Raw genomic sequence first — 13,699 nt, forward strand, 5'->3', positions numbered from 1 at the left:
TAGCTAATGTTCAGAATCACTCAGGGACCTGCAAAAACAGCGCAGGTTCCAGACCAATTGAACTAGAACCCCAGGGCAGAGGCCTGGGAACCAGCATTTCAAAAAGCCCTACAGGTCAGGCTGGTCCTAGCCAAGCTCAGCAGATACAGTATCAGCTTCTGGACAGCTGTCCTCTGATGTAGTGGGGACTGTCCACCTCCATTTGACTACTAATCCTCCCCTGGGACCTTGGGCAGGTGACATAACCTCTTTATATCTCAGTGGTCTCTTCCCTACAATGGGGATTAAGATAGCACCTACTCTTAGGGGAGTTGTAAGGACTAAATGAATAAATTTATACCATGTACTACAATACTGTGTGGCAAAACAGTGTAAACATGTAAGAAAAGAGAGTTTCTATAATTATTACTGTTATTAACATCTCTGACAAGGTTACTGGAACACTATAGTTACAACTATTTTTGCTAACTAAATATTCTAATAATTTTTTTAAAGAGAATAAAATTTTACACTTGAGTCCTTTGTACTGTCTTTGCCTCCCCCATCTTCCCCGCCTCTTGAAATAGTTGTCTTGTCTCTTTTATTTCTCTGGCACAGGAAATTTATCCTGAAGCTATTGGAAACATGAAGGCATATTTTATGCATGAACTAGTCTATGAGAGTTCTGGCATTCGATAGAGAATTGATTGGTATTCAAATGGCTCTTATTATTATCCAGGTCCTTCAGCAGACCCTGGGGATATTTGGGGTTTCTGGCAGTTTCAGAGGAAGTTTTTCCATGGTTAAAAAATTTACTGTAAAGCAAATTTTGTTTGTTAGACTTCACATCCATGCATGCCCTGAAGACTTAATTATATGGACTTCCTGAGGTAGATGTATTGTATCACAGCCACTTTTTCAAAGGGAACACTCTTGAATTATTGTAGTGCATATAGATTCCTAATGCAAACAGGTTCATCAAGATGAAAAAAACCCACATGTGTCTCATAGACATACTATTTACCAATCATCTTGCTAATTATCTCATACTAACCATACACCTTGGGTATATTTTATGAATAATGCAGACTCATTTTTTTAAAATTATGTAAGTTTTAGGTATACAGCATTATAATTCAGCAGAATAATAACAATACAGCATTTGTATATACTCCAAAATGGTCAGCCTGCAAAATCTAGCTACCATCCATCACCCTACCATAAGGATCCCCTAACCCCTCTGTCCAACTAGCAATCTGTTCTTTGTATCAGTGAGTTTGTTTTGTTTTGTTCTGTTTGTTCATTTTCATTGTTTTTTAGATTCCACATGTGAGTGAAATCATACAGTGTTTGTGTTTCTCCTTCTGATTTTTTTCCATGTAGCATACTACCCTTAAGCTCCATTCATGTTGTTGCAAATGGTGAGATCTCATTCTTTTTTTATGTCTGAGTATTATTCCTGTGTGTGTGTGTGTGTGTGTGTGTGGTTTCCATACCTTGGCTATTGTAAAGGATGTTGCGGTGAACATAGGGACGCATATATCTTTTTGAATTTGTGTTTTCATATTCTTTGGATAAAACCTCATTAGTGGAATAGCTGGATCATACAGTTCTATTTGGAATTTTTTAGAGAATATCCGCAGTTTTCCACAGTGACTACACCAGTTTACAATCCCACCAATGGTCTGCAAGTGTTTCTTTTTCTCTAAATCTTCTCCAACATTCGTTATTTCTTATCTTTTTGATAATACCCATTTGAATAGGTGAGAGGTGATAATTCATTATGGTTTTTAAAAAAAGATTTTATTTCTTTATTTGACACAGAAGAAAGTGAGCACAAGTGGGCAGAGAGGCAAGGCAGAGGCAGAGAGAGAAGCAGACTCCCTGATGAGCAAGGACCCCGATGTGGGACTCGATCCCAGAACCCTGGGATCATGACCTGAGCTGAAGGCAGACACTTAACGGACTAAGCCACCCAGGCACCCCCTTCGTTGTGGTTTTGATTTGCATTTCCCTAATCATCAGCGATGTTGAACATCTCTTCACGAGCATGTTGGCCATCTGTAGGTCTTTTTTCCTTTTCTTTCTTGTTTTGTTTTTATTTGTTTTTGTCTTGTTTTGTTTTTCCCCATGCCCAAGTGCAGCTGACTCACCTCTCTTGTATATCTTCTTCGGAAGAATATCTATTCAGATCTTCTGCCCATTTTTTTAGTCAGTTATTTGGTTTTGGTTGCTGTATTGATTCATTTTGATAGTATTCCTCTACATTGAAAGTTACTCAGTAGTTTTAATTTCCTGAGAAGTTAATGATTCTAAGAATTTTGCCTATTAAGTGGTTAATTATTTCTAAATCATTACTAAAGCACATTTAGAGAGCTCCATAAAAATATAGCCAAGTAAGAGAGTGCATGAAATGATGCAACATTAACATTTCAACACATGAAAAAAATGCTCAGAAGAACAAATTAAAACCATAAGGAAATACCACTAAATACTACTAGAATGACTAAAATCAGGAACACTGATAATACCAAGGGGTGTCAGGGAGGTGGAAAAATTGGAGTTCATATACAAAGGGAATGTGAAATGGTATAGCCACTTTGGAAGCAGCTTGAGCATTTCTTCTTTTCTTTTTTTTCCTTTCTTTTTCTTTTCAGAGGCATGAGCCAGAGAGATAGAGAGGGAGAGAGAGAATCTTAGGCAGAGTTTAATCTCACAACCCAGAGATCATAACCTGAACCAAAATCAAGAGTCGGACACGTTTTTTTTTAAGATTTTTATCTATCTATCATCTGTCTGTCTGTCTATCTATCTATCAGAATGAGAGAAAGAGAGAGAGAACACAAGTGGGGGGTGGGGCGCAGGTGGCACATAGAGGGGGAGCAGGCTCCTGCTGAGGAAGAAGCCTGATGCGGGACGTGTTCACTGAACCCTGGGGTCATGACCTGAGCTGAAGGTAGATGCTTAACCAGTTATTAAGCCACCCAGGTGTTCCAAGAGTTGGACACTTAACCAACTAAGCCACCCAGGTGCCCTGCAGTTTGACCACTTCTAAACTTGAACATACACCACTATTTGACTCAGCAATCCCACTTTTATGTATTTACCCCAAAAAAATGAAAATCTATGTTCCCACAAAAATCTTTATGCAAATATTTATAGCAGCTTTATTCATAATTGTCCCAAACTGGGCATGACCCAAATGTCCTCCAGTGTAACCAGATAAGTACTTTGTGGCATAGCCATATGTGGGAAGCTGAATAATGGCATGCCCGAGGATATCCATGTCCTAAAACCTGGAACCTCTGAATGTTGCCTCATATGGCAAAAAGAGAGCAGATATGATCAAGTATCTTGAGATGGGGGGAATCCACCTGCATCCTGGTAAGAGAAATGTGAAGGGAGGTTCTACTCCAGATTGACACAAGAGGGGTCACAGCAACCATAAAGCTGGAGATTGGAGTGATGTGGCCATAGAGAAAGTTTTCTGGCCACCACCTAGAGCCAGAAAAAGCCAGGAAGGACTACTTCCCTGAAGCGTCCAAAGGCCCTACCACCCCCTTGATTCAGGCCCAGTGATACTGTCAGACTTCTGGCCTCCAGAGCTATGAGAGAGTACATTGTCTTAAGCCATCGAGTCTGTGGGAGTTTGTTACAGCAGCCATAGGAAACTAATACCCCACACAATGCATTACTACTTAGTGATAACAAGGAATGAGCTATTGATCACACAATGTATATTGTGTGTATATCACACAATGTGAATAAGTATCAAATGCATTATGCTCAGTGAAAGAAACCATTCAGAAGGCTGTATGACGTCATTTATATAACGTTCTTGAAAAGGCAAAACTAGAGGGACTGAGAAAAGCTCAGTAGTTGTCAGGGGTTGGGAGGGGTTGATTGTAAAGTAACCACGTAAGGGAGTTTTTTGGGATTATGGAACTGCTCTGAATCTTGACTGTGGTGGTGGTTATGTACTCTATTTGTCAAAACTCATAGAACTGTATACTGAAGAGGGTAAAGTTTACTGTGCGTGAATTCTAAAATAAAATTTAAAAAAGAATTCAAGCTTAAGCAGCTGGGAAAAATGTCAAAGTGCTAATTTTAAAGATCACATAACACAAGTCCCTGTCCTAAGAGGCATTGGTTTTCAGCTCAGACCTCAATCAGAAAACTTCCCTTTCTACTAAAGGAGAACTTAACCCTTTGGTAGTTGGCAGTATTGGAACACAAGATCGGAACTGAGAGCATATTCTTTAGGTGACTGACCAGAGAATGTAGGAAATTCATTCTAGCAGGAGAAGAAGCTTCTCAGCTGGGAGAATACAGAGAAGTAGCATTCCTAGGTAATAGAGGTCTGCATCTGTATGGCATATTGTAGGGAATGAACTCCTTCAAGAAGGGTCCTTCAGGTGAATTTTAAATAACCACACCAAAGAAAGGCTGAGTTTTTCTGCAAAAGGCCCAAGATACAAGAAAGTGACAACATACTGTTGATCTGAGTGGTTCAAGACAGAAGGGGCACAGTGATATGGAGCTGGGGCAACACAGGGGCGCCTGGGAACTTCTGTCGGATAAGGGAATCCCTTCAGCTCACGCCATGATCCCAGGGCCCTGGGATTGAGTCCCACATCAGAGTCCCTGCTCAGTGGGGAGTCTGCTTCTCCCTCTGCCTGCTGCTCCCCCTGCTCATGCTCTCTCTCTTACTCTGTCAAATAAATAAGTAGAATTTTTTTTTTCTTTTTTTTTAAAAGGAAAGAACTGGGGCAGTACAAAATGAAAAGTCAGACCGGAGCAGACTCTTCTCCGTGCTGTGATCCTTGCTAAAGGTTTCCATTCAGCGGGGAACTGGGTGTCTGTAGTCAGTCTCCTCCTCGACGCCCTGGTAAGGGGCAAGTGTGTTCATGCTGGAGGGCAGTGTGCTCCTTCCTGAGCTGGTTCCATCATCGTCAACCATTATTCCCTTGCTCTCACAAAGGTTCAAGATGAAGCTCCCTTGGGGCACCTGGGTGGCTTAGGCAGTGAAGCGTCTGCCTTTGACTCAGGTCATGATCCCAGAGTCCTGGGATCAAGTCCTGCATCCGGCCCCCTGCTTGGCAGGGAGTCTGCTTCTCCCTCTCCCTCTGCCTGCCTCTCTGCCTGCTTGTTTTCTCTCTCTCTCTCTCTCTCTCTGACAAATAAATCAAATCTTAAAAAATGAATAAATTTGAAGCTCCCTTTTAGGTATGGTTGCCCATAAAGAGTTATTAATGAGAAGCAAGAAAATGGGGGAGTTTTGAAATATTGTAAATACTCCCTCTCTGGCCTCTGGGGTCCTAAAACTTAAGCTGTATAATAAAACACAGCATCTTGTTATTCAGTCAATGACATGACTGTGGACATGCAATGCAGACAGAATAGGGCAGCGGAGAGGTCTAGGGGCGCAACAGTGCCATTTCATTCTATCCTGGTCTCTGCTGAAGCTTGCTATCACCTGGTGGCAGTTTATTGACATTGCCAGAAATAATTCTGGGGCCTGTGGCTGGCTGAATCTTCCAGGACAGCAGGAAAGATTCCAGGAATCTCGGCTGGTTGGCAGTTGTCTTGATGGCCTGCTCTGGGGAGACTGAGCCAAGAATATACTGTACCCCCAGGGAGTCACTTTCAACCTCTGTACTTCTTAAGGCTGGAACTGTCTGCCATTTCCCTGCCTGACCTAGCCTTCATTCCCATATTTCTCTGTAGAAGATAAGAATTTTAATTGGCCCCTGTTTGGGAAACAAGTTTCGAAGGATTATGGAAGCCAATTGGCAATTGCATTATGTTTGAATTCATCTCATTGCGGGATGTGTTATCATTGTTCTGTTTTATTTTATAGTAAACGGGATTAATTCATTATATTTGACAGCAACTAGAAAGCTGGCCAATTATCTGTTAATCCAGTCCTAGTTGGTGAAGAAAAAAATGCTGTTACCTTAAAATGAGGTGAACCTAAGCCTGCTTGCTCTCAGATGCCTTCCTCAAACTTCTGCTCTGCCGGCCTATTTCCTAGGTCCTTGTATCAATGAGATTCCAGTGGAGTTTGGCCAACAGGAAGCAGAATAATGATCCTCCAAAGATATCCACTCTTTAATTCCCAGAACCTGTGAAAGTGTTAAAATGTGACATGGCAAAAGGGCTTTGTAGATGTGATTAGGATTATGGACCTGAAATAGGGATATTGTCGTGAATTATCCAAGTGGACTCACTCTAACCATATGAGCCCGTAAAAAGAGAACCTTTTCTTACTGGGGAATGAGAGAAATGAGTCAGAAGGGGAAGTCTGTGAGATCGAAGCACGAGAATGACTTGATCTGCCATTGCTGGCTTTGAAGACAGTGGAAGAGGGCCACAAAAAGGAATGTCGGCAGCCTCTAGAGATTAAGAATTACCCCTGTTTGACATCCAGCAAAGAAATAGGGACATCAATCCTATACCCGCATGGAGTTGAATTCTGCCAATAACGTGACTGAGCATGGAATCAGATTCTTCTTCAGAACTTCCAGAATCAACTGTAGCCCTGCATGCCCCTTTACTTCAGCCTTGCGAGATTAAACAGAAGACCCAGATTAAATAGAAGAACCACACTTCCTTGAACTTCCTTGGACCTACAGAACTGAGGTCCCTGGGTTCTGTAATATCAGTTCTTCCTATTGTCCCTCCGACCTGAAAGTCCTAAGACCTTTGTGCTGTTGCAAATATTGGGGGTAACTTATATTTCTTGCTGGTCTTCTCAGTTTCTTCCATCTCCTGGGTTACCAGTTCACCCATAGAGAGTTCCATCTGCTTTAAATTCTTTGAGTGGTTTCAGTGTCCTGATTTGACTCTGTATGACAAGTATAGGATAATTCAGCTTTTTGGTAGTGACTGGAAGGGAGGGTACAATCATTTATTCATTCATTCAACAAACATGCACTGAGAATCTATACTATGTATATCAGTGGTGAACAGGGAAGACAAGGTCCTTGACTTCAGTGATTTTGACACTGCAGTCCAGCAGACAGAGTTTTAATTAGTAACAAAAGTAAAGCATTAGCATTGTGACAAAAACAAGTATCTATAAGAACATAAAATGAGGAGTCCTTAAACTGACCTAGGAACTAGGGAAGGATTCTATAAAGAAGAGATATTTAATGAGAAGATTGCATAAGATTCTCCAAAAAGTATGAGCAATAAAGTTGGGAAAAGGGTTTGCTGAAGAACAGGAGTGAAATAGCTCCATTTTATTCTGCTGGAAATTTAATCAACAAAAAACTATTGGAAATAATAAGCAATTACAGTAAAGTGTCAGGGTACAAAGTTAATATACAAAAGTCAATTGTTTTCCTATATATGAACAAGAAACAATATCATCTGGAAAATAAAATATGTTATCATTTATGTAAGCACCCCCAAAAATGAAATACTCAGGTATAAATCTAACAAAATTCGTATAAAATATTTATGAGGAAAACTACAGAACTAATGAAAAATATCAAAGAAGAACTAAATAAATGGAGATATTTCATGTTCATGGGTAGGAAAACTCAATATTGTCAAGAGGTCAATTCTTCCCAACTTGATCCACAGATTCAGTGCAATTCCAATAAAAATCCCAGCAAGTTGTTCATGGATATAGACAAGCTAATCGTAAAGTTTATATGTAGAGACAAAAGAGCCAGAATAGACAACACAATATTGGAAGTGAACAAAAATGGAGGACTGAAACTGCCCAACTTCAAGATTTATGATAAAGCTATCATAGTAATTATGATAAAGTTATAGTAATCAAGATAGTATGTTGTTAAACGAATAGACAAATAGATGAATGGAACAGGAGAGCCCAGTAACAGGACCACATAAATATAATCAACTGATCTTTGCCAAAGGAGCAAAGGCAATATAATGGAGCAAAGGTATTCTTTTCAACATGCTAGAACAGCTAGACACATACATGCAAAAAAAAAAAAAAAGAAAGAAAGAAAAAGAATCTAGACACAGACCTTATATCCTTTACAAAAATTTATATCCTTTACAAAATTAACACTAAATGTAAAATGCAAAGCTCTGAAATTCCTGCAAGATATTATAGGAAGAAACCTAGACAATCTTAGGTGATGATACTTTTTAGATACAACATCAAAGGCATGATCCATGAAGGAAATAACTGGTAAGCTGGACTTCATGAAAATTAAAAACTTCTGTTCAGTGAGAGGCACTAACAAGAGAATGAGAAAACAAGCCACAAACTAGTAGACAATATTTTCAAAAGATACATCGACAAAGGACTGTTATTTGCAACATACAAAGAACTCTTAAAACTCAACAAGAAAACAAGCAACCCAATTTAAAAATGGGCAAAAGGTCTTAACAGACACTTCACCAAAGATGATACACAGATGGTAACTAAGCACAAGAAAAGATGTCCACTGTATGCCATAAGAGAATTGGACACTGAAACGAAATATGAATACATACCTATGATCATGGCCCAAATGCAAAACACTGGTGACACTAAATGCTGGTGAGGATGTGGAGCAGTGGGAATTCCCATTCATTACTGGTAGGGATGCAAAATAATAGAAACACTTTGGGAGACAGGTTGGCAGTTTCTTACAAAACTAAACATTCTTTTACGATCCAACGATCGCACTCCTTGGTATTCACCCAAATGAATCAAACACTTCTGTCTACACAAAAACCTGCACATGGGTGTTTATAGCAGTTTTACTCATAATTGCCCAAACTTGGAAGCCATCAAGGTAGATAAATAAACTGGTACATGTAGACAATGAGATATTATTCAGTGTTGAAAAGAAATGAGCTCTCAAGCCATGAAGAGAGGAAAAGTAAATGTATATTACTAAGCAAAAGAAGACACTCGGAAAATACTACATAATGTATGATTCCAACTATATGACATTCTGGAAAATGCAAAACTATGGAGACAGTAATACGATTAGTGGTCACCAAGGATACGTGGGGGGTGGGAGGGTTAAATAGGCCAAGCACAGAGGATTTTTAGGGTGGTGAAACTATTTTGTATGATATCACAATGGTAGATACATTTCATCATACATTTGTCAAAACCCATAAAATGCACAAAACCAAGAGTGAATGTAATGTAGACTCGTATAAACCTAAACTATAAACTTTGAATGAAAATAACATGTCTGTGTAGATTCATCACTTGAAAAAATGTGTCACTGTGGAGAAGGTTGTTGAGAATGGGGCAGTTTGTGCATAGGTGGGGGGGCAGGAGGTATATGGAAATTCTCTGTACTTTTGCTCAATTTTGTTGTGAACCTAAAGAAAACTACTCTAAAAAATAAAGTTTATTAATTTAAAAGACCCTCTTTTTATTTTATTTTATTTTATTTTATTTGCTATTTTAGTGAAGAGCCAGAGTTAAGTCCAATCTTTGACAGTTAGCTTTCTTGGCCAGTCTACCTGCTCTCCGAGCAATTCATTCTGGAACCACACTGTTGTTTGACCTTATTTGACTGGATACCAGAGCAGGTGTCTTAAGTGGCATCTTTTTCACGCATTTTTGAGACGTGCATAAAGTGAAAAATGATTTTATTTTGCTAAATCAAGTAGATAATGTAGCCAACAGGTACCCTTATCAATTTAACACAGGGTTGTGAATCCAACAATTCAACTTCTAATAACTTATTTTGAGAAAATAATCATTTAAAGAAATTCAACATAGGGCAACCCTCTCGGGTCCCCTCCCTCCTCGGGAGCTTTGTACTATATCTGTGCTATCGCTCAATAAACCTTGTTTTGCTGCTCACCATTCTGTCTGGTCTACCTCTTCATTCTTTGAAGTGGTGTGACCAAGAACCACAGGCACCGACAGAGAGAAAATCCTGGAACACCCATGCTTTAATAAAACCATCATTTTGCACCTAAATAAATAAATTAATAAGGAAGTCCAACATAACATTGTTTAGAATAGTAAAAATAAAATGCAATTTAAATGTTTACCAGTGGAGAATCAGTTATAAAAAACAAAGGTCATATGTGCTTTTTAATAGTGAAAAATGTTGATGCAGATCTATATTTATTGACAGGGAAAGATGCCCACAGCATTTATTGCAAGAAAGTAGCAGGTTATAAAACCATATGCATATCTGTGTGTGTTCCCACACAGTATCCCTAGGTGGTAGGTTTTGGAACGTATGCCAGTTATCAATTTATTGCTTTTCTGCTTCACATTCATACTTCATTCCTCATTCTGCAAAAATGGCAATGAGCCCCTGTATATTTTCCTTTGCCAGCAGATACATATGTTAAACTTTACCGGTATAGGGAGCTTGCTTTGTGGACAGAAGGGAGTCTCCTCCCTTGTTCCAGTGTACTGCATTGGCAGGCTCCTGTCTCCAGAAAATTCCCCAACACACATACCCAACCTCTCCAGTGGTTTTGCAATTGAATGCTTCTGGAGAGATTCCTCCCTCTGATTAGCTCTCCCCAGCACCCTAGAGAGTAGATTTTGAGCCAGTTTGGACCACACAGCAACACAGTAACTTCCCTGCTAACCCAGGTTGACCACAACCTGCCCAACAAATCCTCTCCTCTGCTCTTGGTGGAGAGGGTCCTTGGACCCTCTATCTCAGGTCTTGGGGTTGGGGCTGCCCCTCATATCTACCCTTCTTATATTCTTTAGAGCTCTGTTTCCTACTGGCTGACTCCTTATTACTCCAATCCCCTGCCATAATTAATAATTCTTTATATTAAACTTTCCCCGTTCAAAAAAAAAAAAAAAAAAAAAAAAGAAAGAAAGAAAGAAAGAAAAAGAAAAAGCCAGAACACAAAAAGCAAACCCTAGATAAAATTACCTGCAACTGTACTCTTTCTGTGATAACTACCATTTACACCTTGATGTATACACTCTAAACCTTTTCTCTGGTACGAATGTGTATGCATGTATTATATGTGTATGTATATACTTATAAAATACATATCTCTGTGTCCATGTATAGTATTTAAAACAAAAGGTAAAGCACATTGTACAGGTTATTTTATAAACTTTTCTTTTTTGTGTGACATTTTCTGTATCAATATTGACAATGGTTCCATTGGGATATCTATCTATCTATCTATCTATATACCTTAAATTTGTTAAAATTTCCCCCTTGTCTGGGACATTTAGGCTCCTTTCCATCTTATATTACAAATGATGCTCCAATGAACAACTTCGTTTCAGATATCTCTTGTTTATTCCACCAGAGCCATTTTCTACTTTTTTCCATCCTTTTCTCAGCTCTGCTCTCTTTCAGGGAGTAAATTAACTGGTTCCTTTGCCCTCTGGTTTCCAGTGTGGTTCAGCCAACACAAGGTCCTGCAGGAGATTGGAGACAAGGACAAGACTGAAATCAGGGTATTAGTCCCTGGCTCCCCCCTTCTGAGGTCTCCTAGAGCTGGCTGTGCTCCTCGACTGAAGTTCACTGTTCTCAACATGGCCAATCCTTTCTTCCCCTTTCTCAGAACCAATCCTTCCCTTGTCCTTTTTCCTCTGCACCTCCTCAGCCCTGGGTACCTGCACCATCCCCTGTGGTTTTCCTACAGCCCCTCCATTTCTTGGTAAATGAACCCCATGTGAATTACCCTGGTTTGAGTGTGCCAGGTGTTCTCTTCCTAATACAGTCTTTAAACCTAAATCTTTGTGTGTGTCTTTCATTATATTCTTCAAGTAAATTTCTAGATGGAGAATTTTCTAGGACATTGAGAATACCTGTTTGTTTTTTGTTTTTTGTTTTTTTTCCTGCAAAAAAGCTTTATTTCGATTTGGTGTGTGGTTTGGGAGAGGGCTCCAGGGTGGTTAAAAAGCTGCCTAGTGGCTGCAGGGAGAGACTGGGGCAGAAGCCCTGGCATCATGGGGTGGCCAGAGAGGCCCCTTAAAGGCTGCTGGGCTTCAGGGTTGTGCTTGAGGGTGAGTCTTTGGACGAGATCCTAACCTAGCCCAGCTGGGGGCAGCTAAGCTGCGGAGACGAGTCAGGTGGTCCCCATCTTCTTGATGCATTTCAATTCTTCACCCAGGAAGTGGTTCTCCAGGAAGTCAGAAAGATGGGGGTCTGCACAGGCAGAACTCAGGGCATGAAGCTCCAGAAAGGCCTGGTTCCAGTTCTTCTCCAGGACCAAGGTGGCTTCCATGGCATCCAGGGCTTTATCCCTACTCCAATTGGGAAGGTTTCTGCATGTCTCGGACGAGGAGGGCATGGTCACTGGACTGGTTTGGCATCTTCCAGAGATGTTCAGCACCCTCCAGCTTCTCCTCAGCCAGCTTGAGGAAGAAGGGGCCCATGTCCTCCGCAGTTACATCCTCATGGTTGAAATAGGAGCCCAGAGAAAGGTAGGTGTAGGAGGCTGGCAGAGGCATGTTGACCAGGCAGCTCATGGTGGTGGCCTCCATATGAATGGAATAATTCTAATGAATCTGGGAGCTCATGGTTGATCCATAATAAGGAGCTAAACTCAAAATAGGGGGCTGGCTGGTCCCAAAGATGATGGCTCCCAAGGTTGTGACTGGAGGAAAGTTTGGAGGTTGGTTGAAGACTGGTAGAAGGGATGTCCCAGGGTTGTTTCAACCAAACATTGTTGAGGCAAAAGACAGATCCCTGGGACCTCCCAGAACACTGCCTGAGTAAACCTGTTTTTAAGCTGTGTGAAACACGTTTTGGTGTTCAGTTTAGTTAGAATGTTTATAATCTTGGTGGTGTAAGAGGTCACCTTCTAAAAAATGTAATCTAACCTCTGGGTTCAACAAGATGGGAATATACCTAAAGATTTGATAAGGATAAAGAAATTGGCAAGGAATACAGCCCACCGTTTACCCTGGTCCCTGAGAAGTTCTAGAGATCCCTAAATATTTCTGAGCTTTTAAATAAGCCCATTTTGTGAAGGAGCTATTACTAGGATCCAACTAGAAAGTGAATTAAAGAATGAAATCTAATCAGTTGATGCTGGTTTACTGAGTAGAATAATAAGCCTTCCACTTGTTAGCTATTATCTGGGCTTCTGAGAACTCGTTCATCCAATTTCTAACACAGGTGACCAAAATTTGTCTTCATGTTTCAACGTGAGACCCAATTCTCATGATGATGATTTCTTATACTTGAGCCCTTCTAAGATAATTTAAAACAGGTGTGGCAGATATGACTGTTTAAAAAACTCAAAGCCCAAGAAATACTCCATCTTTTACAGGGTGAACCCTATGAAACTGATGTTTTGTGAGTTAAAAATTGTCAAATATCAGAAATTTCATATGCTTTACCCTAGTACTTTTCTCTAAATCAATTTAATTCTGTTTTGCGCCTTCGTCTTGCCATACAGGATAGAAAGATAACCTTAGCTGTTTGCAGGACCCCTCTCCACCGACTCTTCATCTACCCCTTCCTTTCTCCAACCTCCTCCCCTGCTTGAAAATATGTCAGACTTTCTGGGTGAATAGGGAGTCGGGGGGAGGAGGAGGAGAGCAACTGTTCAAGTCAATGCTGTATCTTCCATGGTCTCTGTCTGCCTCTGTTCTTCCTAGGCTATTCTGGGAGCATGGGAATCGAGAAGCTGCCTAGGGATCTGTCTGGCTGGGCAAACTGGTCAGCAGTTTCTTCTCTGAGGTCTTACTGTTCCCATAGTTGCAGAGCTGTAAGTAAAAAGGGGTTTCCAGATGATCATGCCGAGGCTTACCACAAAGGAAATGGATCACTGTCCACAG

General features: G+C 40.4%; 1 pseudogene; it reads right to left on the reverse strand.

Annotated features, from left to right (window-relative positions):
- Positions 1-11,685: 11,685 nt before the first annotated feature.
- LOC116590217 lies at positions 11,686-12,433 on the reverse strand (annotated as a pseudogene).
- Between the last annotated feature and the right edge of the window lie 1,266 nt (positions 12,434-13,699).

Source organism: Mustela erminea, chromosome 5, assembly GCF_009829155.1.
Source record: "Mustela erminea isolate mMusErm1 chromosome 5, mMusErm1.Pri, whole genome shotgun sequence".
Lineage (NCBI taxonomy): Eukaryota > Metazoa > Chordata > Mammalia > Carnivora > Mustelidae > Mustela > Mustela erminea.